Source organism: Hyaena hyaena, unplaced genomic scaffold (assembly GCF_003009895.1).
Source record: "Hyaena hyaena isolate Hyena2069 unplaced genomic scaffold, ASM300989v1 scaffold_1793, whole genome shotgun sequence".
Taxonomy (NCBI): domain Eukaryota; kingdom Metazoa; phylum Chordata; class Mammalia; order Carnivora; family Hyaenidae; genus Hyaena; species Hyaena hyaena.
Genome location: NW_024082427.1, coordinates 82,179 through 109,431, shown reverse-complemented (window position 1 = coordinate 109,431; position 27,253 = coordinate 82,179). Strand labels below are relative to the sequence as shown.

At 36.8% G+C, this 27,253-nt stretch overlaps 1 long non-coding RNA gene and 1 other non-coding gene across 2 annotated transcripts; both read right to left on the bottom strand.

Annotated features, from left to right (window-relative positions):
• Positions 1-599: 599 nt before the first annotated feature.
• Positions 600-26,747, bottom strand: LOC120226669. Its single transcript, XR_005527078.1, has 2 exons — positions 26,649-26,747; positions 600-786 (listed from the first exon to the last, which is right to left on the bottom strand). It is a non-coding gene; the product is annotated as an uncharacterized LOC120226669 (long non-coding RNA).
• Positions 16,920-17,025, bottom strand: LOC120226670. The gene has a single exon (XR_005527079.1). It is a non-coding gene; the product is annotated as a U6 spliceosomal RNA (small nuclear RNA).
• Positions 26,748-27,253: the final 506 nt, after the last annotated feature.

The window sequence follows — 27,253 nt, the reverse complement described above, 5'->3', positions numbered from 1 at the left end:
AGAAAATCCCTTGAATTTTTATTTAACAATGAACACAAAGTTTGGGAGCCACTATATCTGGTCCAGATTTTTTAATACTTATACAATGCTGCATTGTCATCAATTATAGATGTGACCCCACCCCCATTACTTGAAAGCATCTTAAAAGAATCAGTTCAGTCAAAATATTTATACTTCAATCTATTTTAAACCAACTGGGTCACTCTAACTTGGAAGGGCATCTCTGCACAGTTTAAAAAACAGCCTTCAAATTCTGATAGCCAAATATCTCCAGCTCAAATTTTCCACTCTCTTAATAATTAATTCTAATATTTATCTTATCTTTATTTAAGGTCAGTTTGTAATTCTCAACCCTTGGGCAGTGGTAGGCCTGGATAAAAATCATTAAACCATAGTGTGACCTACAGTAAGTTTAACAGGTGAAACCCAATTATGGCAAACCTCATGATACTGCCAAATGGCTATATTCTAACACAATTGGGTTACAGTGAACACAGTGCCAGAAATAAGGTCGAGCTTTGTGGAACTTGGAAAGCAAAATGGTTTGACTTCCAGCATCTTCGAAGTGAATTACCCAGTGAAAAGAACTGCTTTGAATACAATACAGATACAAAGATTGTATTACGTAGACTGGACCCTGCAGAGCTTCGGGTTTTTCTGCAGGGTGGTCTTCCTGCAAGTGCTGAGCATGCACGGAGTGAGCTGAGGATCCCTTAAATAGTGAGCAGAGGAGTAGCATGACATGGCCGTCATTTTCACGGCATCTCTCTGGCTGTGATGTTGGGGCTGAGGGAAAAACAGGGAGACCAGTTAGAAGGCTATTGCCACAATCTAGTGAAAGACAGTGGGTAGCAGCAAGGGAGAGGATGAGAAGCAATTAGCCTCTGGGTATGTTTGAAAGGTAGAGCTGACAAGATTTGACCCTCAGAGTCAATTTTACTCCGTTCTGTCCATATGAAAATGGCTCTGCCCTATAAAACAGTTTTTAATGATGTATTTTTCAAGGAAGTAATCTTAACCTTAAAGAAAAATGGCGATTAGAGCATAACAACATAAGAAAACCATATATATATATATACAAAAAAAGAAATATAATTTATCCACACATGCAACAAAATACACAACTTCCACATGTTCTCTAAAATGTAAGCTATTAACAATAGCTATGTTGTTATTGCCACATTCCCTTTTACATCTATGAATTTTATCGTAATATCCAGTTTGAAATTTCCCCCTTAAACTAGCTGTTTACTCACTGCATAGCAGTTTCCTCCCTTTCTACTTTTCTTCCATAGACTCAGCTTATTATCTTGCCCTTCCATTGTCCTCCAAGTTCTTAGTTTTTGAAACTGATCTTCCACTCACATACATTTCCCCCGGGAAACTTCTGTTCCACCTTTCACATTGCTGACTAGTTTTCTTCATCTTCTCTCTTTGTTTCCTTGAGCTCGCCTCCTATTGGTGGACCGATCAGGGAGAACTATTTCCCTTCACCCAGGAGGCTTATAAAACCATCTCTGCAAACTAACTAGAGGTTCTGTGATTGAAGTCAATATATCAGTTGAAGCTATAAATAAAATGTAGCACTCAAAGCTGAAGCAGTGTTTTTTTTTTCTTTAAGTTATTCAGCAGGACACCATCATTTCATCTCTTCTACACATCTTTTTATTACACTGCATTTTAATGTTCAATATGACACCCCAAATAAAATGCCGAAACCCCCTGTGAACACTTTATTGTATATTCCATCTCTTTTCTGCTTGGAATCAGGATATTAGTTTATAAAATGATTTTCTCAAATGAAATTAGGGAGTAAAGCAGTGTGATTCAGGCATTCACAATTGTCTATCAGCCTCCTATTGTGGAAGGATTAAATGTGATTTCAAACAATAGATGGCAATCCTAGGAAAAAAAAATATGCAGGTGAATGTGTTGATTATGATGTCACAAGTGGGCTTTGGGTTAATATCCTTCAGTAAAGATCTACTGATAACAGCTTTATTAGAATCAAGTTTATTCTAGGATGATCAACTTTGATCACTTGGCTATTCAAATTCTGCTTCACCTTTGAGGCTCCTTCATGTATAGTTTCATGTCAGAACTCTTTTCTTGTTTTAGTGGGATGAATTTGTTTTATGACTGTCAATAGATTACAATAGGCTTGGTTATTACCATTTTGTGTTAATTGTACAAGTCTTGAATTCTCAGTCAGTACTGTTTCATAATTACACTTGTAATGAAAGCACAGACCAATTACTATCCTCACAATATTTTCAAAGCACAGAGAATTAATCAGTCTGTATGTAATTCTTTTCTAATATGGTCTATGACTGCATCATCTTCCTTTATAAATATGTATAGATTATACCCACCATGTTGTCAAACACCTGGACAAAAACTAAAATCTCTATTAAATGCTCAGGTACAAAAAAATTGCTCAAATTTTCTAAAGAATGTTTCCATTTCCATCCTATCTACCATCATATTTGTTGACCATTAGAAGTGGTCAAATTCCTCTATCTTCCATTCACCTCCTCCTTTCAAATGTGAATCACAATTTATAACAATTACCCTAGAGACGTAAGTACTATGAAGTAGATACTGTTATTACTCCCATTTAACAGGTGAGATAAGTTGACCTGTGTCATAATACTTATAACTGGTAGAGCTTTGAACTGCAAACAGAGAAATCTGCTTTGCTGCTCTGCCCCTTATGTGACATCAGTACCATCCCTCCATCCCCTCCCTGCCAAGGAAGAGGGTTGGATCCCATTTGAGAAGGGGTGATTTAGCTATGCTTCTGGGAGTGTCATTTTGGAAAACGATAAATACCATCAAGCACATGGATTGAACACTCATCTTTCTATTCAAAGTGGTTACTTTTGGTCCAGCTCAGAATTCCTGTGTCCTTGACCATATACTATCATATTAATAGGATCCAATACAACAATGACTTCTAACAGTACTAACAATGACTAAATAAATTTGAAAATGTAGGCAGTTATATAGAAAATATCTCCCAGAAAGGGCAAAGCAGAAACATTCAAATTATCAAGTCAAAATGAATTGGTACCTAAGTTCCACAGAAAAGTTCTAAAAACTTCATTCTGCTTATATTGAGCTCTTGTGGATACAGAGGCACAATTTATATCTCTAAGGTCTGGGGCCAAAGCATTATAAAATTTAAAAAAAAAATCCTTCTTTTATCCAATAAGTATTAGATGAAACTCACTAGGCACTAATTGTATGTTACAAACTATTATAGACCATGAAGGTCTCAACTAGAATATATTAGGTTTAAACAACAAAAGCTGTATTGCTTATCCCAGGAAGTACAAACTAAATACTTAACATATTTTTATATTGTAAATTTGTATCAGAAATTTTATATTCATACACATGCAACAAACAATGACAATACGACCCCTTCTTGGATCACAGATAATTTGTATTAGTCCCTCCTCCCCTCCTCCCCAAAGAGCTTTGAGGCCATGGAGACATAATTATAAGCAACACAATCTCTACTATCAAGTTCAACATCTGGAGGGGATTATCTCCTCGCCTGGCAGGAATTTCACAGGGCTCTTTCTACGGGTATGTATGTTTTCTTATTCACTGCCTTCAACATGCATTCTCTGACTGACCCAGTTCTGACTGACCCTTCATAATCCTTGTAGGTCATCTCTGTTCCTATTCTCATCCAGCCCAGCTTGATCCATGACTGCTCCCAGGTTGTGGGCATGGACTCGCCCAGCACCTGTACTCCTGTGAACCCCATCTGACCCACCGTGGGCTCCCAGGCTCTGCTCCCGGGCATGCTTCCTGCTGGGCAGGCACCTGGCTCACCATTTGCTTGGCTTCTCTTGTAGCCTGGCTGCTCTCCTCTTACCCACCTCACCTCCCTTTCCCACCTCCCTGGGCTATAAGAGCAAGTACATAAATCAGTCAGTATTTACTTGTTGACATCCAAGAACATTTCACACAAAAATATTCCATTTTCTAAGCCAGGAAGTAAAATGAAATCAAAGACATGCTTACAGAGTAATACACTCTTACAGCCTTTACTAGCAGAAGTTTAGAGATTTAATAAGAGTTAGGTTTGCTCTTTTATCTTTACTTGAGATATTAAAGAACTAAATGAATAACATGCTATTCAGATCACCACAGGTGATGGAAAAGGACACGGTGTAAAACCCAGTTTGTAAATCTCCAAACAGTCAATTAGCATACCAATATGAGCAATGAGTAGACCTTACAGCCTTTCCCAAGCAAACACGGTAATTAAAAACAAATTACTATGTAGCCTGGATGTGGTGCTTTACAATGTACCCCACCTGCCAACCAGCAGCTAAATTCATTCCAAGACTGTCTGGCCAATTAGCTGCTTCCCATTGGGTGACTCAGGCTTCCTGTGTGAACACCATTTGCAAGAATCCACATCAGATTGGGCCTTTTGTTCTCAGAAGGCAGATTTTCCTAGGGACTCAAGAGTGGGTCTCTATCTGGATAAATTCTGCCTCAGCCAGAGAATGTATTCTTTGTACTTCACTTCACAAGAGGCTGGAAATATTCCAGTTTCAACACCAGAATAGAATCCCCAGGTTCTAATAAGAAAAGAATACTATCACATATTTTTCCTACAGGTAACTGTAATTAGCAAAAGAAAAAGCAAACATTGGATTTTGACAACTTCATCAAAAGCTCTTGGCAAAAAATTGAAGTAAAACATCTATTTTTTTTCCATTAAATAAAAATAAATCCAGGATATCAGGTCAAGTGAAATTTACTCACTTGTTTTATCATTTATTTTTGCACATGTGTGTAGGAATATAGATGCCTAGAATTAAAAGAAAAAAAAAAAAACCCAGAGCTTAAATCTTACCACCGAAGAAATGAAAACCCAAGGTCATATAAAGGGGGGAAACACTAGGAGGGCTAGGAGTCTTTCTGCTACACTATACTCTGAGTGAATGTATATTTATGTACATACTCATAATATGTATATATTTCATGTGCATAAACACAGATCTCTAAATATTTCTTCACGTGCATTTTTATCTGAAGGTGAAGGTGTGATCCTCAACTTTTGTATTTCAGGGGGGTCCAAGAGCAAAAGACTTTGCTAACAGAATCATTCTTATTTTATGTTGTAGGAGAAATGAGACCTCGACTATGTAAATGAAGAATTTTTTTGGAAATTTGGAATTTCTTTTTTGGAATTTGGAACATTTAATCATCCATTCAATGAACATTTATTTAACACTCCATGTGCCAGGCATAGATACAGTGAAATTTATGACAGGAATCATAAATAGGCTTCAATTCTTGAAATAAAACCAATTACCAGCAGCTCATTTCTAGTGCTGTGTTAAGACAGGTTCTAAGGAGCTATCTGAACTCTGGAGAAAAGAGTGATTATGTATAATTCTCACTGACCATATGAGCGTAAGGATGGTAGCAAGTGTTTTATTTAAATGATACTCCTATTGTAGAACTCTTCTTTCAGCTCCAATATTCCCTACAGATTGTGTATCTCCTCTGTTTCTGTTTAAATGTTTGCCTGAAGTTATATAAAAAGAATAGTTGCTTGTGGATATTTGCTTCTCTCCTTATTTTACCATGAAAAGACAGAAAGAAGAAGAAGAAGGAAGGAAGAAGAAGGAAGGAAGAAGGAAGGAAGAAGGAAGGAAGAAGGAAGAAGGAAGGAAGGAAGGAAGGAAGAAGGAAGAAGGAAGAAGGAAGAAGGAAGAAGGAAGAAGGAAGAAGGAAGAAGGAAGAAGGAAGAAGGAAGAAGGAAGAAGGAAGAAGGAAGAAGAAGAAGAAGAAGAAGAAGAAGAAGAAGAAGAAGAAGAAGAAGAAGAATCCAAAGAGTTAGGATTGGGGTGACAGAAATGCAGGGCAATTAAAAACAATCGGTCTGTTCACTAGGGAGGGATTTCCTGAATCTGAGCTTCAGACCATAGCAACAAACCATGTTAAAAATGACTGCTTCATTTTAGCAACTGGGACAAAATATGAGAAGTATTTTAGAAAAGTTCTTTATTATAAAACTTTGTTTTTCTCTTATGACTTATAATACTGATTTATTGAGAAAATTTACTCTTTCCTCAATGATAAATGCAGCCCAATCTTCAAGTTTCTAACACTTTCTGAGTAACTTTATCAAATCAATGAGTCTGTCCTCATCAAAATGAAATCACAGATATATATTAAGTATATGTTTAAGCTGGAAAGGAAAGAAAATCGAAATAGTTCTATTATTTCCCTATTGAAAAGCCTTTTAGTAATCAGTACAAGTCTTTCAATGGGGGTTTCTTTAATCATTTGGTTGGTATAAAACCATAAGTGACATGCCCTCAAAATCATGAAGAGAAGCCAGGAAGTCAATATTAAGTTCACTGTAAGAATATGATGAATTTGCACTATTGTCTGGTCTCATTATATTCTTTGTCACAAAAATGAGTTATCACAGAATTATAATGTCTAGTATGTTCTTCTTTATAATACATTCTTATTCACATGACAAGAATTACGACAAGAGGAGAAAATGGACAAAATTAATCCACCCTCCTGACAGAAAATACTGCATCAAATTAACTTGTGACAGGCTAGTATTTTTGTGAAGGCATTTATTGATGGCATCTGTCTTATCAGTCTACCTACATCAGTTCTTTATGTGCCTCATCAAAGATCTATCATGAGTAGAACCCTGGAAAAAACATCTTCTGAAAATGGTTTAGATGTAAAGGAAAGAAACAAGGGTCATTTTGTACATGATCTTTGGAGGAAATCCCTAACTAAATCAATAACTTGGATTTTATAGCCCTCCTCTTAAACAAACTCCATCCTATTTTATCCATTTTTTTGAGAACTTCCTACCACTGGATTTGGCAGCGGAAATTCACTTGCAGACTATATTTCAGGATTAAAAAAAAAAAAAAAGGATAGAAACATTTCAAACATTAAATTAATTCACACCTTAAGGTATATCTGCTTTCTACTTTGGATCTAGGTAGTAATCAATATAAAACATTCTTACAGTAATAGATACAGTGCAAATCACCTAACCAACACAAATTAGCTAAATATAAAAATGTAATATAGTTACTCTACGCAAGAGGGTAATGATGTTGAGTATGAATGACCATAAATGGCTATAATTTATATGTAGATAACTTTGACAAAGGTAGGCTGGAATAAATGATGTAGAGATTTCTAACAGAAAAAGGTGCAATGCAGTGTGATGAAGCAGAGAGGTCACCAGGCTGGGCCAAAATTAAGTCTTGGGAAGTATTTTCTCTGGGAATTTACCAAATACCAGCCTATGGCCCACAGTACTCTGTATTCTGATACTCATTTATGCTTACTGTACCAGAAAGTTGAGATATGACCTACCAAAAGACAAGTAGTTTTTGCTTATTTTGCTTAAACTGACTACTTTAATGAACCAATTAATTTTCAATCACCCATAAAAGAAGAGAATATATGGGTTTTTTTAATGTGCCCAGAAAATCCTATGGAAAAATGTTCCTCTTGTCATTAAACTAAAACAAAAATAAAACTATCACTCCATTTCTGTGTAGGGGAGGTACGGAAATATGACAAAATATGACAATTTCCACATCATGCCTCCATTAACTCTCATTTGGATATGGATGTAAGCTAGATGATAAATGAGAAAAGACATGCACGGAGCTAATCAGATCCCCAGTGATTATTCAACTGCACACACAGAACACAACAAGCTCCTCAAACAGGGTTCTCATTGATGCCTAAAATACCTTTGCTGGTCCTCCTTAGTCAGAAAATGTGACTTAGTATGGTATCGCACTTTCATGCCAGATTACGTACCCATCTGATTTTCTTCCAAGGTAAACACAAGTAGCATTTAGCTCAAGTGCCATTTCTGTAGTAAAGTATGTAAATGCCAGACTTGAAAGTATTACACGTTTCAGGTCAATCTTGGTTTGAAGAGTTACTCTAATGTCATTAAACACACAAGTAAGACATCTCCTCTTCCAGGTAGAATTAACCAATGGGCATTTGCCATTGTAATTACCTATTTCTTATGGGAAACACACTAATTACCTGACCTAAATTTAGAAAGAAAGTTTGGGGGCTAGAATCATTATTCTGAAGACTCTTGTCTGTGCTTAAATGAAAAACTGTAATGAACTAGTCAAACCAAATTGAATTCAAGTGCTTTGGGAATTGCTTAATATTTTTAACCAGTAGAACAATGTATCTTCTAAAGAAATTGTCATATTCATTGTAAACAATTAAATTTTAGAGACTGACTTATTATAGAGGTATATGCTCTGTTAAAATAATTTAGGATTACCTTTCACATTAAAACAAAAGAACAACATCTTGTAAATATGGGATTCACTTGTCCAAAACATTGTCTTCAGTGCGTTATGAGAAATTTAGCAATATTTCATCACCAAAAATAATAAAGCAGGCCACAGTAGTTATTTCAAATACAATGAATGTAATAAAGGTCATTTCATCAATTTTACACAGAGAACAATTAATTTGAAGTTAGAAAATTAGGTGAATTCAATTGAAAACACACACACACACACACACACACACACATACACACACACAATCTCATAAGGCTACCATGGTAAAATACTATGTCTAAAAGGAAAAAGAAGTGATCTAATTAAATCCTTGAACTTTAAATCTTTTATAATCATAGAAATGTTGACCTTCTCTATCATTCTTACCTTAGCACATCTGTGTAAGGAAATAATATAGGATGTCACCAGTACTAAACTATATTTCTAAACTTTTCTATTTTAATAATCATTTATATATCTTGAAATATTCTGAGCTATTCTGCCATTGGCAATTACTTTTTTAATAAAGTATAAATAAATGACTTACATGATGCTGTTGTCTTTAAAATTATCCAGTCTCATATTTTTCACTGAGGATAGTGAGGCATATCCTATTCATTTTGTAATAACACATGTCAGCTACGGACCGTTCCTTCCCACACTCTCACTTGTTGCTCTGCAGACATCTCTTTAAATTTATCCTGAACCCAATTCCATGGGAAGTTGGCTGCTTTCTTCCTTATGTGTCTCTACACCATATAGTCTCCCTCACGTATCTCCAGTTGTGCTGGGACTCTCTAGATAAAGAAACAAGATTCTTTCCCAGTTTCCACATGAAATTCACTTTCCTTACATATTCAGGACTCTCTAGCTTGACTAGGGTTGAGGGAGGTCATGGTCTGCTATCTGCAGGCTGTACCCAGTCTCTCTCATCATCTCTAATCTCCCCCTTCCCCTCAGGAATAACAAGCAAAAGCTCCCTCTTACCCAGCAGTGTAGCTCCACCCAGATCTCAGCACCCTCCTTCTCAGGTCTCAGCTTCTATTCTGAGCAATAATCAAATCATGTTACCAAAAACCTTTATGTTCTCCCCTATTAAAAGAAATCCTGATTAATGTTAATCTCATTACCTTTCTATCACCCATGACTCCATGCACACAGATTTTTTTTTTTAATGTGTATAAACACATACTTCCTTTAATACTTAGGGGGTTCACACAAAACTAATGAGGTTAGAGTGGAAGATTCCTGATATCAATCTCCTATTACATTTGCTGTGAAACCTATGAAAGTAATAAAGCTCTCAGACTCTTACTTTCTTCTTCTAGAAAATGTGAACAATTCAATGTGGTTGCATTAAATCAGAAATCAGTTATGAGAAAGTTAGAGTATGAGAGACAAATAACATTTCACATAAAGCAGTAATTCTATCCACTACTTCACTCTTTGAAGTTATGCCCACAAGCAATGGTAAGAAACCTATGCTAAACCCACTGATGCCTGTTGGTTAAACTTAAGAAAAGAATGGGTCAATTATTTTAAAGGTCTCCTGGCCTTTGACAAGTGCAACATTGTTAGCCAGCAAGCTCATGCAAGGACATCTTAAAATTCCAAGGAAAAAAAATGTAAGGAATTAATAGTCATTGAGAAACACTGACTGAAGGAAAAGTTGTAAGAACTGACAAAAATCTTCTCTAGATAATGATGACATCCAGGGAGAGCCTAGTCTGCTGGGTGAAATCTTTCTTTTTCATTTGTTGAAGTATCTCTAGGAGGGAAACATGGAATGGTTTGATTTCTGAATGGGATCTCTGATGAATTATATATAAATTATATTACATTATTTTATGCACTGTATAGATTTACATTAGTGAAGGACTCATTGTAGAGTTTGTTTAACCATACTGAGTCTATTTACATAGCATCTTACTAATATACAAATTTTCAGGAGTACATCTAAAGACTCATAGAGCTAGAAAAATCCACAAGGTCTTCTAGTCTCAGTCCTTCATTTACAGCTAAGGATAGCTATATAAAATAGTTTCACTGTACTGCCCAGAGTCTGAATAATAATTCAAGACTCTTGATTGCTAGACTAGAAGATTCATGATCTTTTTTCATCTCGTCCATTAGTGATTCTCAACACTAGCTACACATTAGGATCAACCAGGGAGCATTTTAAAAACAGCCATGCTCATGCGTCACCCTAGAGATTCTAATTGAATTGGTTTAGGGTGGGATCTGTCATCTACATTGGTTTTAAAACCCCTCAAGTGATTCAGCCAGAGTTGAGAACCCATTGTCTCTTTTTGTGTGTAATGCTGAGCCATTATCCTTAACTCCACATAACCGGAAGGCAGGAGGCAGGGTGCAAGGAATACACATCATGATGAAGTTTACACCACTGTCCCCTGGAGACCACCATCCTCAAAGTCTGATCCCTAATTCACTAGTTCTTAGATCATGCTCTCAATGAACTTCCTCAAAATGTGCAGTCCTGAAACTGATAGAACATTGTATGTTAATTATACTGGAATTAAAAAATTTTTAAAGTGTGCAGTCACTAAAATCAAATACTCAATTTCTTTTCTTAATTCAGAGAACAATATTAAGCTAATGAAATAGCATGTTCCCGGTGTAAAGACTTTCCCCTATAATTATTTCTAAATCTTTGGCAGATGTTAGAGATTTTCTATGTTAAAATCTAGCACAAGACGGCATTTGATTTATTTCCTTTAAATTTAGGATAGCAATATTTTATTATTTTGCCTATTTCCCAGTAAGCATCCTGAATATTAGATGTACTGCCATCTAAACAAAGTGAGAACTACCCTAATCCCTTAATCTGTATCCCACTTGATTTCAGTTTCCAAATGCAGAAATTTTACAGTTGTTTTGGCTGAAACAATCTTGAAAACAGTAGACCATAAAAGAAATATTCACTGGATTGAATTTATTTTTCTCTTCTAGTTTTCTAATTATCTGTTATTTAAGACATTTCCTTCTTTCCTAAAAAAGAATCTGAAAAAAGATATTTCCTTTTATCTATTCACAATGTTTTCAGCTTTGTCTCACTCGCTAAAGATTCTAGTTTAAGATTAAAAAAATAAGCCTAAATCACTAGATTAAAAGAAAAGCATGCAAAATCTCTGAAGTTAAGGTAAAAACTGACCGGTTTGGTGAACAAAAGGCAGAACTTGGGTACAGTACATGAAGGGAGAAAGAGTATGTGAATGCTAAGAAATGAGGCCAAAAGGCAAGCAGCTAACCATCAGCATATTGTCAAGACTGAATGACTTCCTATATTCCCTGGGTCTTCACTCTTATCTGATTAGATCTTCCTGTGTTGAACAGTGTCATGATCACCTTCACAACCACTGAATACGGCTATAAATTTCCTGATCTACTCCAGCTGCCAAATTATAATTCCTAATATACTAATTGGTATTTCTTATTTAAAAAATTATACAAACCTTCTTTAGCTAGATGAGTTTTAAAGTTCTACAGTCTAGTCCCAATTTACTTTCTATCTCCTCATTTTCACTGGTGAGGAAAATGAGGCCAAGGTCACAGAGTGGTAAGTAGCAGTAAGTAAATGCTCTGTCTGGGATTTTAACTTATTCAGTTTAAATTACATCCCTCTCATACATCTAGAGAGCATCATTAAAGGGTTAATATTGTGGTTATAGTGGTATTTGAGCTGGACTTGGAAGTCAGTAGGGTGGGAAGAAGAGACGAAAAAGTGAGCTACAAAGGGCATGCTGGGGGTACCTGAGTGGCTCAGTTAAGTGTCTGAATCTTGATTTCAGCTCAGGTCATGATCTCATGGTTCATGGGATAGAGGTACATATCAGGCTCTGCACTGACACCACAGAGCCTTCTTGGGATTCTCTCTCTCCCTCTGTCTCTCTCAAAATAAATCAAAAAGCATTTAATTAAAAGGGGTGGGGGGCATTTACCACCTAGTAACCTTGGTATTCTGGATAATGTGTCCCTGCCCCATCTCCAACAGGCCTACAGTTGCTGTGAAGATAGCATATTATCAGACATGACTCTGCCTGCTCGGCTATAGCTAAATGATCTAGAGATAGACAGACCCATGTTGGACAAAGCAGAGCCCTTCCAAGTTGGATGGTTGTTGGCCATATTTCCTACAGTGGAGAATACATCTAGGCAGTAATTAAGAAAGACATCAGAATGGCAGAGAGATTTTTAATGGTAGTTAAGTCGAGGGCTTCATTTGTTAATGTTGCCTAACTGTTTTTGCAATCCTTCCTCCCGTAACATTATAGTTCTATAGTCTAGTAGAGTTTGAATAAATCTCATCTTTTCCTTAAGCTGAATCCATTTGAGACGTTGCCACTTGAAACTCAAATAATCCTAATTGGTACATACACTTTCAGGGATGAGTTGTTGCAAGTGACAGACCTAACGGAGTCTGGTCAAGTGGGAGAAGAGTGAGAATTCTAAGATCCTTAGCAGAGCAGATAGCAGTACTTGCTCCATAACAGCAAAGCAGTTGGTTAAACTATCACTGCTTGTCTTTTGAGTACAGCTTACATGATCCCAAATTTAGAGCAACTGAGAACAAAAGATCAAAATTTAAGGAAACTAGAGAACGCTGGCTAACTCTTATAATTTAAGTATGGTATTAAGGGGGAAAAATGCTGAAAGATAGTCCCCTTGGAAAGAGTAGAGAACAAATTAAGGAATATAAATCTGTTATGGAAAATGCTTTCTATCTAGATATTTGAGACCAATGAAGATCAGATAATCAAATTATTTTTTGTGAATCAGAGAAGAAAACATATTATCATACTCCAAAGGTGGAGGTCAATTAGGAAACTGTAAATACTAGAAATGGGAGTGGAAAGAGATGAGAAGAACCAGAGACTCTGTGAAGCCTGATCTTCCTACTGTCTCCATGTACATTATACTTTCTGCCTTCTGTCTGTCAAAGAAAATGATGCTTCTAATTGGAAAGCAGTTTTCAAGCAGCAGTAAACTTTCTAGTGCACTTTAAACCTGGGCAGCCTCCTCCCTTTTGGGTCCATTCATGTTTTATTAGGTTGTTAGCTGCAGAGAAAGAACTCCCAGGCATACTGTTTAAGAAGCCGAAGCCCAAGGGCCCAAATACAAAGAGCACGGGCTTCACTTTCAAAGGTAGATGAGATTTCAGCAGACAGAGAAAAGGAGCAAAGAAAAAGACAATCAAGTCAAAGAGCAGGATGGAAAACTCCACTCTTTGTGAGAGGAAGGGGTGTAGTCTAGTGAGACTGAGCAAAGTGCACATGTGTAGAAGAACATAGAAAATTAAAGCTGCCAGCAACATCTGGGGCCATACAGTACTTTCCAGAGGCCACTCGAAAGCCTATTTCATTATTTCTGGCTTCTGAGCTTCCCTTCTTATAAGCAGAGTTAATGGAACACTGTCTGCTGGGTAAGTAGACAGTGTTGCTATAAGTCCTCTTAGTTCTAAAGTAGTACAGCACCTGGCTTCCTTTAAATTCTTAATGGTAAAACATTTCCTACAAAAGAGCCTGAATTTTTCCTAATTATAATATAAATAAACATAAAAATATAACTGTCTCTATCTCCGCTTCTCCCAACACCAACACAAATATATAAAAATGACTGTGTTGAGATTATTCAATAAGACATAGCATCTTACTTAGAAAAACAGTTTTAAATGAACATCACTGAACTTGCTCAACAAACGAGTGTCAACTACTGCATGTATGTACAGAGCTGCACTGTTTCAGCATGGTAGCCAGTAGTCACATATGAGTATTTAAATTTAAATTAAAAGTTAGTCTCACAGGCACTCTGACCACATTTCAAGTGCCGAACTGCAACACATGGTTAGTGGATACTGCATCAGACGCACAGTAAAGAATTTTCCATCACCAAAAATGTTCTATTGAAAAGCACTGGTTTACATATTAATTATTTGAAAGGATCTAACTGTAAGGCTCAGTAAAGCGGCTTTAAATCTTGTGCAGCAAGCAGTTAGGTTCCCCCAGTTTACGAGGGGCAGAGGAAATAAAGGTTTCTAAAGGGGAATTAGGCTTTGGGGAAAAATTATGAAAGAACAATAAGATTGACACTAAAAGTAACTAAACAAGGTCAAGACAAGCTTGATGCTGGTTTGATAATATTTCAGGGGTATTTTTCACCTCCTTATGGGTCTTTTCCCAGCTAGACTCTTTTCAGATCCAGCTATTATTCTGAAACCTCCTTCAGAATCCTTCTCTTATGTTTTCTAGTCACTGTAAAGGAATAAAAGTATCAGGAGAGTATGTCCAATAATCACAAGATTTGAACTGAAAGTCAGAGCCAACAATCATTTCCTCTTTTCAATATCTAAACAAAACAAAACCCAACACAATGACAACAAAAGCCCACAAGCATCCATGTGTGGGGTGGCGGAGAAGAGGGGTTGAGGGGTCCCTCGCAAGCAGACATTTAGAACAAGTGCACACCCAGGCACCTCCACATACAAATTGTGTGCTTCATCTCTGCCATTAAAGTAGTCATTCACCCACGAACAGGAAACTTCCTCAGATTTTCTGGGAGACTTTGAACGTATATCAGGGACAGAAACTGAAAACCCTTGAGCAGACAACATTTGATTTCTCTCTTTATTTCCTTCCCAACTATTGTACAGCTCATGCTTCTTGACCTGGTGTAACTGGGACCCAAGCATTACAATGAGCCAAAGTCTTCCTTTCCAACGTATTTAGAGATTTGAAATAAAAGGCAAAATAAAACAACTTCCTAGAGGAATAGTGTCTACCTACCCATCCACAACCACTGCTCGCCCCAGAAGCCAGGCTTTTAGTTTTGCTTAACCTCGACTTTTTAATGTGACAGTGCAACTAAGAGATTGCAACATCACCGTGTACTTGATTAAAGATGCAGCCCCTTTATAGCACATTTCCAGTAAGATAAAATATTCAGTAGCATGATTTCTAAACAATAAATTTTCCACAGTATGACTTATAGCTGGCTCATCAGCCACAAAAGCTGAATAATAATCAAAGTTAACCTCCATATTTCTAAAAGGAAGACACTGGTGTTTCCGATCTTAATTCTTGCCTGACATTGGTTAAAGAGGTGCTAATACCCCACATTTTACAGTGCCATCAATATTGCAAATAAATGCACAACACAATGAAAATATTTATGTGTGGTACTATCCAGAAAGATATAGTTAGGAAAAATATGGTAAAGTAGAAGTAACCTTGACAAATTAGGCCTCATTGAAATACTTTCCAGGCCTTGCCCAGAAACATAAATAATTCACAGAGCCCAGCACCAAATACAGATGAAGAACATTTGTTATTAATCCATCCCTCTTTTATTTTGGCTAGAGCATTATTCTTTCATAATGAAACTCATTGTGAACCAATTTCTGTGCTCCCTTGTACCATAACCTGCAAGTTATGAAATGTCAAATTCATCTTTATGCAGCTGGCTATGCCCAAGGATGGGGTGGTGCTTGTGTGTGTGTGTGTGTGTGTGTGTGTGTGTACGCAGGCACAGTACCCTTGCAACACTAAATCATCATCAGATCATATATGATAAATTAATGTTTGGAAAGTTAATGTCACCTAGGAACTCAATATAGGCTGACCAATCCATTAGTAAAACATGTGGCTAAATGACAGATGTCCTTTACCTAAGAGTGGGCATTATTTAACCAGCAACAATTTAAATTCAATTTTGAAAGTTAAAGAGACACAGTTTATTCTTTAAGAAAGTGAGAAAATGTATGGATAGAATAGGAATCAGTGAACCTGGACCTTGTCCTAAAGCCCTCTCATTAAAAACCAAAACACTTTATTCAGCTGAGTCCACTTTAAAAAAGAAGGAAATGAATCGTCTGACCTGGCTGACATCTGAAAAGGCAGTTGATCTGTTCTGTTTTAAATAGTAGCTGATGTTCCAATCTCTTTAATTTGTAACTATTATTTGGTATAACTGAATTTTTCTTATCCTTTAATCTGAGAGGGTGATATATATAGTAATGTTGAAGATCTTCAGTGAAATGAGAAAAAGAAAAGCATAGATTATAAAAAATGGGGGCGGATGATGGGATGAAAGAGAGATAATATGTAAAAATAGAAGAAAAGACGACAGGGAGACAAAGTTGGAAAATCATGTGATGAATATATGAACTCATCTGCACAACAATCTATGGGGGGAAACAAGAGAGATAATTAACCTTTTCAGACTCTGCATGAGATACTGGAATGGAGTGAAACTTTAAACCTGAGTTTGAACCCCAACTTTGCCTGTTATTAGCACACTGCCCTTGCCAGGTTATGGAACCTCGATGAGAATCATTTCTCCCAATTGTTAAACATATAAAATAATTTTGTAGTAAGGGTGCCTTGAGGACTGAATGAAACAACCTATGTAGAGTGTCTGGCACATGGTAGAAATTCCATTAATGTTAGTTTCTACCCCTAATTAATTGAAGATACTTGTCCTATGATGCTGGGTAAACATCTCTCTGGGCCGTATTCCTAGGAGTGGAATCACTAAGTGTGTGTGTGTGTGTGTGTGTGTGAGTGAGTGTGTGTGTGCATGTGTGTTCATGTCCTCCTTGTGCATGGGTCATGCACATATTCTCTGTATGTTCCAATTTTAGTGTATGTGCTGCTAAATCGAGCACTCTGCTAAATCGAGCACTCTGCTAAATCGAGCACTCTGTATGTGTGCTTTTAATTCTCAATGTGGTTAAGTGTTGCCAGTTTTCTCTCTGTGCTGGTCCTCACCAGACTAAACACCCACAGACAGTGCATGAGCTTCCCTGGTCCCCACATCTTGTAGAATGCTGTACTTGACTTACCTCATTTAATCTGCATGACAACTCCAATTTAAAAAATACTGTTCTTCTCTCTAACTTGAGGATGAAAAAATTAGGACACGGAGAACTAAATAACCTGTCCAACTTCATAGCTGACAGTGGTAGAGACAGGGTCAAACCCAGGTGGTCTATTTCCAAACTTTCTTTTTGTTTTTATATTTGATGTGAAACCTTTGCCCTCCTTGGCCCTGGGCAAGAAAGGCAGCCCAAACCAGTGTTCTGATTCACAATCTCTACTCCAAATCCATCTACTTCACACTTTGTTTTAACAGAAACAGGTACAATAGACGTGCAGGGGACTGCCTAAGAAAATTTGAGATGAAACTCCATGATTCTTGGCAAGGCAAGGATTTTAAACAAAGAGGACATATAATGAACTCAATTCAGGAGCACAAACACTCTTTGAGCCCTCATTTTGGCCAGATGCTTTCTAGATGGAATACTGCACAAAAAATTCAGTAGAATAATAGTTTTTGTCTTGAAGGAACAAAATGTATGTTCCTAGAAATCAGGAACGTATATAAGCAAATATTTAGTCATTCTCTTTTACCCCCAAAGTGCTGCCAGCACTTTATCTGGTGTTTCTGTAGATGGAACCTGGTTCTTTAAGCTATTAAATAAAAGGGAGTTGCTATTTGAGGAGATTCTGAGCAGTGGCAGGGAGGGGACGGTAAGGGGAATAGCACCTGTCCCCCATTACCCCACTATTCTCCCTGTGCAGGCAATAAGAGGGTGCATTGTCTGTAGAGAATTTAAAAACTGTAATAAAATCAATTTAAAGAAAGTCAGCTTTTTTTATTATTATTACTATCACCATGCACTGGCAATTCTAAACAATGCCAGTGACAAAATGTTCAGTTTCCACCCATTGGGGTAAACCTACCTTTATGCCACTTATTCTAAGAAACTGCTGTATTTCAAAGGCAAAAGCTAAAATTTGACCTTGGAGAGCCCTGTTAGATCCTTGTTTACCACCGAAATGTAGTTTTATTCATTAGTAATACAAGTATTAACCCATTGTTCTTGGGCAATCTCTCACTTGAGGAAGAAATGTTAACGCATTTCATTTCATAATGTAAAAACTAACTTCACTGGGAGAAGTGTACAATTCTACAGAGATTATTCTGTCAACTCTTGGTTTTGTTTTTGTTTTTTGCTACTTTTGTTTGCAATGGGATTTAGGAAGAAAACACAGAAAGAAGGTTCCCCAATGCAGGATGGATAAGCTGTTGGCAGGACAAGGCAAAATGCTGATTTTTAAAAGGGGCATAGAAAACAGGCTCCAAGAATCATGGTGTCTGACATCTGTTTTTAAAGTTTCCTACTCCATACTACAGGAAAGCATTGTCAAAACACTGCAATCTAATGTTATTTGTACTTTTGAGGAATTATAGGAGTGATCCATGCCCACACAGAGGACAAGAGGAATACACAAATACCTTCAGGAACATGGGGTAGCATTTATGAGATGATTAAAGGATACCAGCAGAGAAATCCAGAGAAATTTGGAGTAAAGTGTGTCTAGGAACAAAAAGAATGAATGTGAGAAATGTATAAGCCTGCGAATCACAACTGTATGCCTAGAGGGACCATGACAAAAACATAAACTATGAAGGGTTAAGTGGAACCTGGAAGAGTTTGTGTCTCTAAAAGTCTGGCCAGTACTCTGCACTAGCTTGTTGTTTTCCTGTGTATAAAATTGTCTAGATCTACGACTATGCTAAGGGAATTCCAAACTTTAAATAGGAAATCTCATTTCTTAAAAGCTGAAACACAGTGGAAAAAATAGTATCCTCCCTTATTGCAACTGCTGATACTTATGCCTTAGAAATTTTCATAATTTCCCAAGGCTCACATTAGGGAGGGTTGAAAGGCACATGAAGAGAACATGGACTCTTACTGTAAGAGAGAGAAAAGGATGACCCATTAAAAGCAAAGCTTGAATGCATTTCTTTTATAACTATGATGCAAGGCAAATCATGCTAAGTACTATAAAGATATTGTAACAGGTTATTATAAAAGATTCCATGGAAAAAGAGAACTGGGACTGATCCTTACTAACAGGTAAGTTATCAACAGGGAGAGAGGATGGGGAGAAGCAGAAAAGGAAGGAAAGGGAATCTAGAATAAAGAAATGCATTAAGAGATGCAGTTAGAGATTTTAAACAATCTAATGTGTTTGGAGAATTACAGTTGTACAGATTCACTGGACAGGAAAGTGTAAGAAAAAGGGAGACATAATGCTAGAAAGGTAAGTACAGTCACACCATGGAACCTTGGAAGACAAGTTGAATGATTTGCACAATGTCCAGTGTGCATGTGGAACCCTTAAAGAATTTTAAAAGTCAGTTACCATAAATTTATTCATTTATTATGCATCTAGATTCTTTAAAAACATTATCAATAACGGAAAATCCATAGAATAATTTTCCAAACCAGGCCATAGTACTAATATTTGCTGCCAAACTTTAAGCAACAAAAGACAGTTGTGATTAACTAAAATCACCATACCCACTGCAATGAATGATGATCATGGTTCCAGCAAATACATAAGATAATGTGAACAAACTTTTACTCAAGCAAAGGAGAAAAACCTACACTCACATCTAAGGGGGGAATAGCGTTGCCCTATGGCTACTGGGCGTATTTTGTCACAAACACAAAGCATTTATGGACCCCAAATGCTTAGCATTGTTTTTCAGAGTCCCCAACGTCCAATGTTTTTCCTGCAGTGAAACATATGTAAGCTGCTTAAATCAGCTTCTGACATCGCTGCAACTTCAAACTGGAGGCTATGTGAGGCTTAGCAGATGGCAAAACCCATCTAGTTCTCTAAGTGTGTGTTCAGCATAAGGTGCTCATATGTTCTCTTGGACCCAGCTAGGCTGAAATCTTCCCTGGGAGGAAAAAAATACACGGTGTTTAGTTTTATAGTGAAGAGTCAGAACTCCTGCCACTTGAGCTATGTCTTGCTTTTTTTTTTTTTCTTTCACAAAGGTTAACAGCATAGTCACACTGGCTTACCTGCCTCTTAACCAGGCTTAGGAAAACTTAAAGTTGATTAATTGCCTCATGACTGTGGTTAAATTTAAATCTGGATAATTCAAGATTCTCTAGTCATTCCAGAAATTTAAAATCTTCTTCCTTAAAGCTCAAGTCTTCATTTTTAGAATCTTCTTCATGAAGTCCAGACTTAGAAAAAGATCAACAGTAAAGACAGATTCAATAATAAGAAGGTACTGATACATTCAGGATAAAAAATGAAAAACAAACAAAACATAGTGTGAAAGAGCCAAGCATCCGTCCCAATTTACTGTAAACAATTACAAAGACCTCAGTCTGATACTTGGTGCTTCCCACAGTCTGATCCCATTTTGTCTTTCCAGACCTGTTACTGTATGCATGCTACAGATATTCAAACTGTACTGGTCTCTATTTTCTTACATCCTACGTTGCCTCACCTTGGTCCCTTTGCATAAGCTGGTCCCTTTTCCAGAAAGGACTTTTCTCTCCACCAACTCCAACCCATCCATGTGATTCTGGAAAGTCTAGAAAAGAGAGTCTACAATGGAGGTGGGCTGGTGGAAGGTGGAAGGGAGTGGCCAGGAGGGAAATGGAGGCTGAATGAAACTAGAGGCAAAAGGCCATGGATCTTTTACTAAAGAACTTGAACTTCATCCTGTAGGCCACTGTTTCATAAACTGTCAATAGGCCATTTGCAACTGAACCTTGCATCTGGGGGCCTTTTTAAGAAAACATTCTCAGATCCAAACATGCTAATTACTATCTCTGGGTATGAGGCCCAGGACTGGCTTTTCAATAAGCCAGTTAGGCTTACGTGATGATTTAAGCTTAGGTAACTCTTACATATATGAAAGTCTGAATGCTATAAACATTGTTAACTACAAGTCTAAGAAAGTGAAAAGATTTGTGTACCAGGAAAGAGAATTAGAAGAGCAGAATGAGGTTAGGGAGCATGGGGGAAGGGACTAGAGGCAGAGAGACCAGTTCAGAAGCTATAGCAATGGTCACTATTAACCTCTCTCTCCTGAAACTTTCTTCCTTCTTGGCTTTTGTGGCATGACTCCCTCTTAATTATCTTGCTACCTCTGCATCTGCTCTTCTTTATCTTTCATGCTTGTCCTCTTATTCTGGCATCTCCTTCAATGTTAATGTTTCTCCAGGTTCTATCTGAAGTCCACTTCTCATGCAAAGTCTCCTTAATATCTTATCCACTCTCTTGGCTTCAAATACCTCATTTACACTGATGCCCCAACACATTTATATCTCAGGACAGTAGATCTCTAAGTACCTAATGAGATGTTCTACCTATTTCAGAGGCGTGTCCAAAATATACGCTCTTCAATATTTCTATACCTACTTCTCTTTAGTTGGTATCGATCTTGCATATAGAGGGATTCACCCAGTATCCCAATCCAGCCAACTGAGCATCTCACTTAAAATCTGCCCTGTCTCTCATGCCACTCTTAACACCGTTAGGTTTTTGTCCTACTTTCTACTAATAATTATCTCTTCAAACCATACCTTCCTCTACATCTCCACCCTCATACCTTTGGTTCAGACCTCAACTCCTGAAAACTCAACCCTTCTCCAGCCAAGAAAAACAAAAACAAAAACAAAAAAAACAAAACCAAATATCACATGCATGAAAGAAGAACATGGGGAAAATCTCCCTAACCAAAGGTAATTATGAGTATGAAGTGTCCTCATGGAAGAAGAAAATCTTTATAAAATGATTTATATCAGTAGAATTTATTTAGCAAAATGTAAATACCTTTTTATTACAGAATTCTAATCATAACTTGCTTAAATTGTAGCAACCTGTCGCTGTGAGGACATAGTGTGATCTCATAACTACCATGCTAATGGCATTGCGGGCAGAGAAACACTGTAGAGAATTAGAACTAATTCTTTCAGGTCAGCTTCTTCTCTTAGCATAATACATCAAGAGAGTAGCTTGCACAGAGAGGGGAAAAAAGTGTGTGTGTGTGTGTGTGTGTGTGGCCTCTTTCATCTGCTTGTTAATTGGGACTCAGGTGAGTAATGATGGTGGATTTACTGTGACTCAGTATTCCAAGAACTCAACTGAAAATGTTCCAGACTTGCTAGATTAACTGAAGACTCCTGAAAGAATGGAAGTTTCCCTCTCTTGCATTTTCAGTGACTGCTAGAGAACACGGCATGGGCAAGCACACATCCATACAACTGAGCCCTCAGTAACAGAAGATCCTGAAGATGGGATCCTTAACTTGGCAAAGGAGGTGATAGACATTCTAATGCCCTTGGACCTGTGCAGAATCACAGCCTTCTTGGGGCCCTGAATGCAACAATGACCTTGATTATGACCATATTCGCCACCACTACTCCCATAACAATTGCTCTTTCTTTAGCACTTTGTACAAGATACACCATTTAGTTTTCCCCTAGAATCATATGAACTAAGTGTTATTTCCAATTCAAAGGCAAGGAAATAGTTTCAGAGAAGTTAGGATATTTCCTAAAAGCTGTAGAGCTGTGGAGTGTTAGATCTGAATTATGTGAATTCAAAATCATCTCTTTCTATTAGCTCTGCTACCTTCACTGTTCTACGTCCTGTTAATTGTTTTCTTCTGATAACCTTGTGATAAAAATGCTAACAAGTATCAACAGTGCTTGTCACATATTTCAAATAGTCCCAGGAGGACAGGTGGGGAGAGGGTAGATATGTCATCAAAGGCAATATTCCTTGAAATTAATTTCCTGAATGATTCACAGAAGGGTATACTGACATAAGGGTTATGCATTTAATGGTTTTGCATCCGATAATTATCAGTAATTAAAAACCCAGTAGGAATTAGTTTAGTAGATCACTTTCTAAAGTGGTGGTAAGCTGAGCTCTAAGATGTAATTTAAGTTGGAAATTGACACCATTTGGAGACCTAGACCTTCTTAGTCCAAATATAGAAAAAAGGTGGAAATTATGAATTCTGGCAAAGCCCAGCCTTTTAAGGTATTTTCCTCCCCTAAGATATTGTCCTGAAGCCACAGCACTGAATTCAATTTGTTTCATTTGCTTAGATTTGAATATATAAAGCATAGCTTATACTTGGTCAATATTTATATTTGGATTGTTTGTTCTTCCTTAAAAACAAAACTGGAAAAGAAAGAAAAGGCTTGACTTCCTTTACTTTTTACACACTCGACGCATGCTGTTAAAGGAAGATTTGCACTGCAAGTATGAATCTGCTAAAGATTCATAAAATACACCATTTGTATTTTTTAGCATTCCTTCAGGCATACATCCATAAAAGAGTGTGTACTCAGTCTCCTCCATAAACAACTTATGCACACATTTTTCTTCTTTCAGATTTCCCAGATAAACCCTTTGCCTTCTCCCTGTTTTTTTCTTTTCTCTATCTTTCTACATGCAGGACTTAATTTCTTAGATATTAGAGGGCAAGTTTGGGGATGATGTCAACGAGATTGGTGGAGTAAGGACCTCTAAAAATCTGCTCTCTTATAAAAAGCAGCTAAAGCACTAGCAAAAAAAAAAAAAAAAAAAAATGCCAAAGTCATCTCTTACCTGAACTCTTTATTTTAATTATACTTCTATCACCAGTCTTACATCATTTAACTGTCCCTATTCTATATTCAACTAGTACCTCTGTAAATGCCTTTATCATAGCTACTACCATGCTGTATTATAAAAATGTATTCACTCAACTGTGTTATCTATCTTAATAAAAGTTTCCTTAGGATGAAAATTACATGATTATTTGGTCAAGTATGTTCACAAAATGTACAGTACTTTGTTTCCTGCTTAAATTTGTTAAAGGGACACTTCTGCATTAAAAAAAAAAACTTTTTTAAATCCAGAAAAAATAAAATTGTCAAAACTAACTTCTATGAACTATGGGAATTACTAAAGCCTTGTAATAACATGGAAAGCCTTTATTCAAGAAAACTGCTGATTTCTAGTAAGAACAGTGAGTTTTGTGACATTTCAACTTGTTACCCTCTCCCTAGTTCTCTGATAGTCACAAACACCAACAGCCCACAATTACAGTGTAAACCAGCAGCCTAGCATCCACAGGAAGAATGAGAATGGGCCTGGAGCTCTTTCAAAGCCTCATCTCAAAAAACTGTAATTATTTGACTTGTCTGGTAGTTCCTGAGAACTCTATTCACAAAGTATGTCTTCATTTTTTTAACTTAAAGCTCACCCAATGAAAACAGCCTTTGTCCTGGCCATGTCTGTCAAAAACAATTAGTGACAATATTTTAATATCACAGCTGGCAAGGTATTGATAAACAGTTGAAGCGAACAGAAAGTGAAAAACAAAACAGGCAAAAAAAAAAAAAGTGAAAAAGAATGGGAAAAATGCAGCAAGAATGTGGAGAAATTGGAACCTTAATATATTGCTAGTGGGAGTATAAAATTGTATAGCCATTTTGGTTTTTTTTAAAGTTTATTTATTTATTTTGAGAGAGAGAGTGGAGGAGAGACAGAGAGAGGGGGAAAGGGAGAATCCTAAGCAAGCTCCATACTGTGAGCGTGGAGCCCTAAGTGGGGCTCAACCCCCAAACTGTGATATCATGACCTGAGCCAAAACCAAGAGTCAGATAACCTTCTGAGCCAGTAGGTACCAGGTGTCCTGGTAAAGCCACTTTGGAAAACAGCCTAGCAATTCCTCAAAAGGCTAAACATTGAGTTACCACATGACCAGAAATTCTAGTCCTAGGAGCGCCTGGGTGGTTCAGTCATTTGTGCATCTGACTCTTGATTTTGGCCATGGGATTGAGCCCTGTGTTGGGCTCTGCACTGAACATGGAGCCTGCTTGAGAATCTCTCTCTCTCTCTCTCTCTCTCTCTCTCTCTCTCTCTGTCCCTCCCTCTCCCCCACTTGTGTGTGCTTTCTCTCTCTCTTTTAAAGAGAGAGAGACAGAGAGACAGAGAGAAATTCTAGCCCTATATGTATATATCAAAAAGAATCAAAAGCATATGACCACACAAAAACTTGTACATAAATATTCATAGCAACATTATTCATAATAGTCAAAAAGTAGAAACAACCAGATGCCCATCAGTTAATGAACAGATAAACAAAATGCGGTATAGCTATACACTAGAACAGTATCCAGACCTGAAAAGAAATGAAGTGCTGATACATGCTACAATATGGATGAACCTTGAAAACATGATAAAATGATAGGAGTCAGACCTAAAATGCCACACATTTTATGATTCCACTTGTAAGAAATGCTCAGAATAGGAAAATACACAGAGACAGAAAGTAAATAAAGGTAGTCAGTGGTTGGCAGTTGTGGGGAATGGAAAACAATTGCTAATGGATGTGGGATTTTATTTTGGAATGATTAAAATGTTATAGAATTTAATAGTAAAGACAGTTGCCCAGAATTTCAAATATACTAAAAGTCATTAAGTGATATGCTATAAGAGTGAACTGCAAAATACGTGGATTGTCTTTCCAAACAAGTAAATAAAGTCAGAATCTGTGATTAAATTCTATGTTCTGAGGAAACAAAGAAAAAGAATAACACAACATGAAGGACAGGTAATGAATGGGGAGTTAGTAGTCTTGAGTTTGGTACTAGTTCTGTCACTAACTAGTTATCAGTACCACGTTACTAACTATTCTTGGCTTTATTTTCCGTTAACACAAAATAAAATATTTCAATACATGATCTTTTTTCATCACAACCTATGTAGCTTTGAAATTCTATAACTCTATATACTGAATCATTGCTATTATGATTAGAATCCTCACCTGTGAACCCAAGATAAAAAATGCCATCCAGGTTTCTGATAAAAACAATAACAATTATCCATGACTCATTCACACTATCCTGAGTAACTGAGATACATCATTAAATAAAAGATGCAAAGATCCTTCTCTTCATGAAGCCAATACTCTCATTCAATGTATTCTTCTTGTCTGCCCCTACCAAAATTGCTATCAAAGTATAGTAGTTAAATTTAAAAATTTTAATACCAAGTAAGCTAGTTATTCTGTCTTCTTAAACAAATGTTACACCACAAAAATATACCAAGATCAAAGTTCTACTGGCCACATTTCTTATAAAATATAGAAATAACCATCTAAGAACAAGATTATTACCTGGAGGAAAAATTAATGCCAGGGACTACATTTAGTAAGTCAATGGCAGAAGACCCTCACTTTGGACCCAGAGTAATAATATTTTTACTATAACATTGAAGAGTTCAGAATCCTATAAGCCTGCTGATAATTTGTGGCACATCACCTATTCATTATATTTATTAACACATACTAGATTTTAGAATCCAAGGCTAAACTAATTGGTTATAATTCTCATGCCCCATACTTTATGATCTTCTGCTTCTATTTTAATTAAAATGAATTTCACAGCATTGTCTCATCACTTACATTTTCAGTATTTCATCCACAAGGCAGAATCAACAACTTCCAGTTTCCACTCTTCCACATCCCTTAAAAAGTAGGTCAATGAAAAAGTCCGTGTAAGATTCTCCTGTGGGGGAAAAAAAATTATGAACCTTTATGTATTTAACTTTGTCTTTAAAATGTGTGTTTAAAAAAACGAACTAACGGGACTTTATCAAGATAAAAAGCTTCTGCACACCGAAGGAAACAACCAACAAAACTAAAAGGCAACCTACCATATGGAAGAAGATATTTGCAAATGACATATCTGATAAAGAGTCAGTATCCAAAATATATAAAGAACTTAACAAATTTAACAGCCAAAAAACAAATAATCCAGTTAAGAAATGGACAGAAGACTTTTTTTGGAGAGGGGGAAGGAAGGCAAACCATGAGAGATTCTTGAATGCTGAGAACAAACTGAGGGCTGATAGGGGTGGGGGAGAGGGGAAGGGGGGTGATGGGCATGGAGGAGGGCACTTGTTGGGATGAGCACTGGGTGTTATATGGAAACTAACTTGACAATAAACTATTTAAGAAAAAAATAATAAAAGCACCAGAAAATAGCCTGACTTTCTTCTAGGATCCTG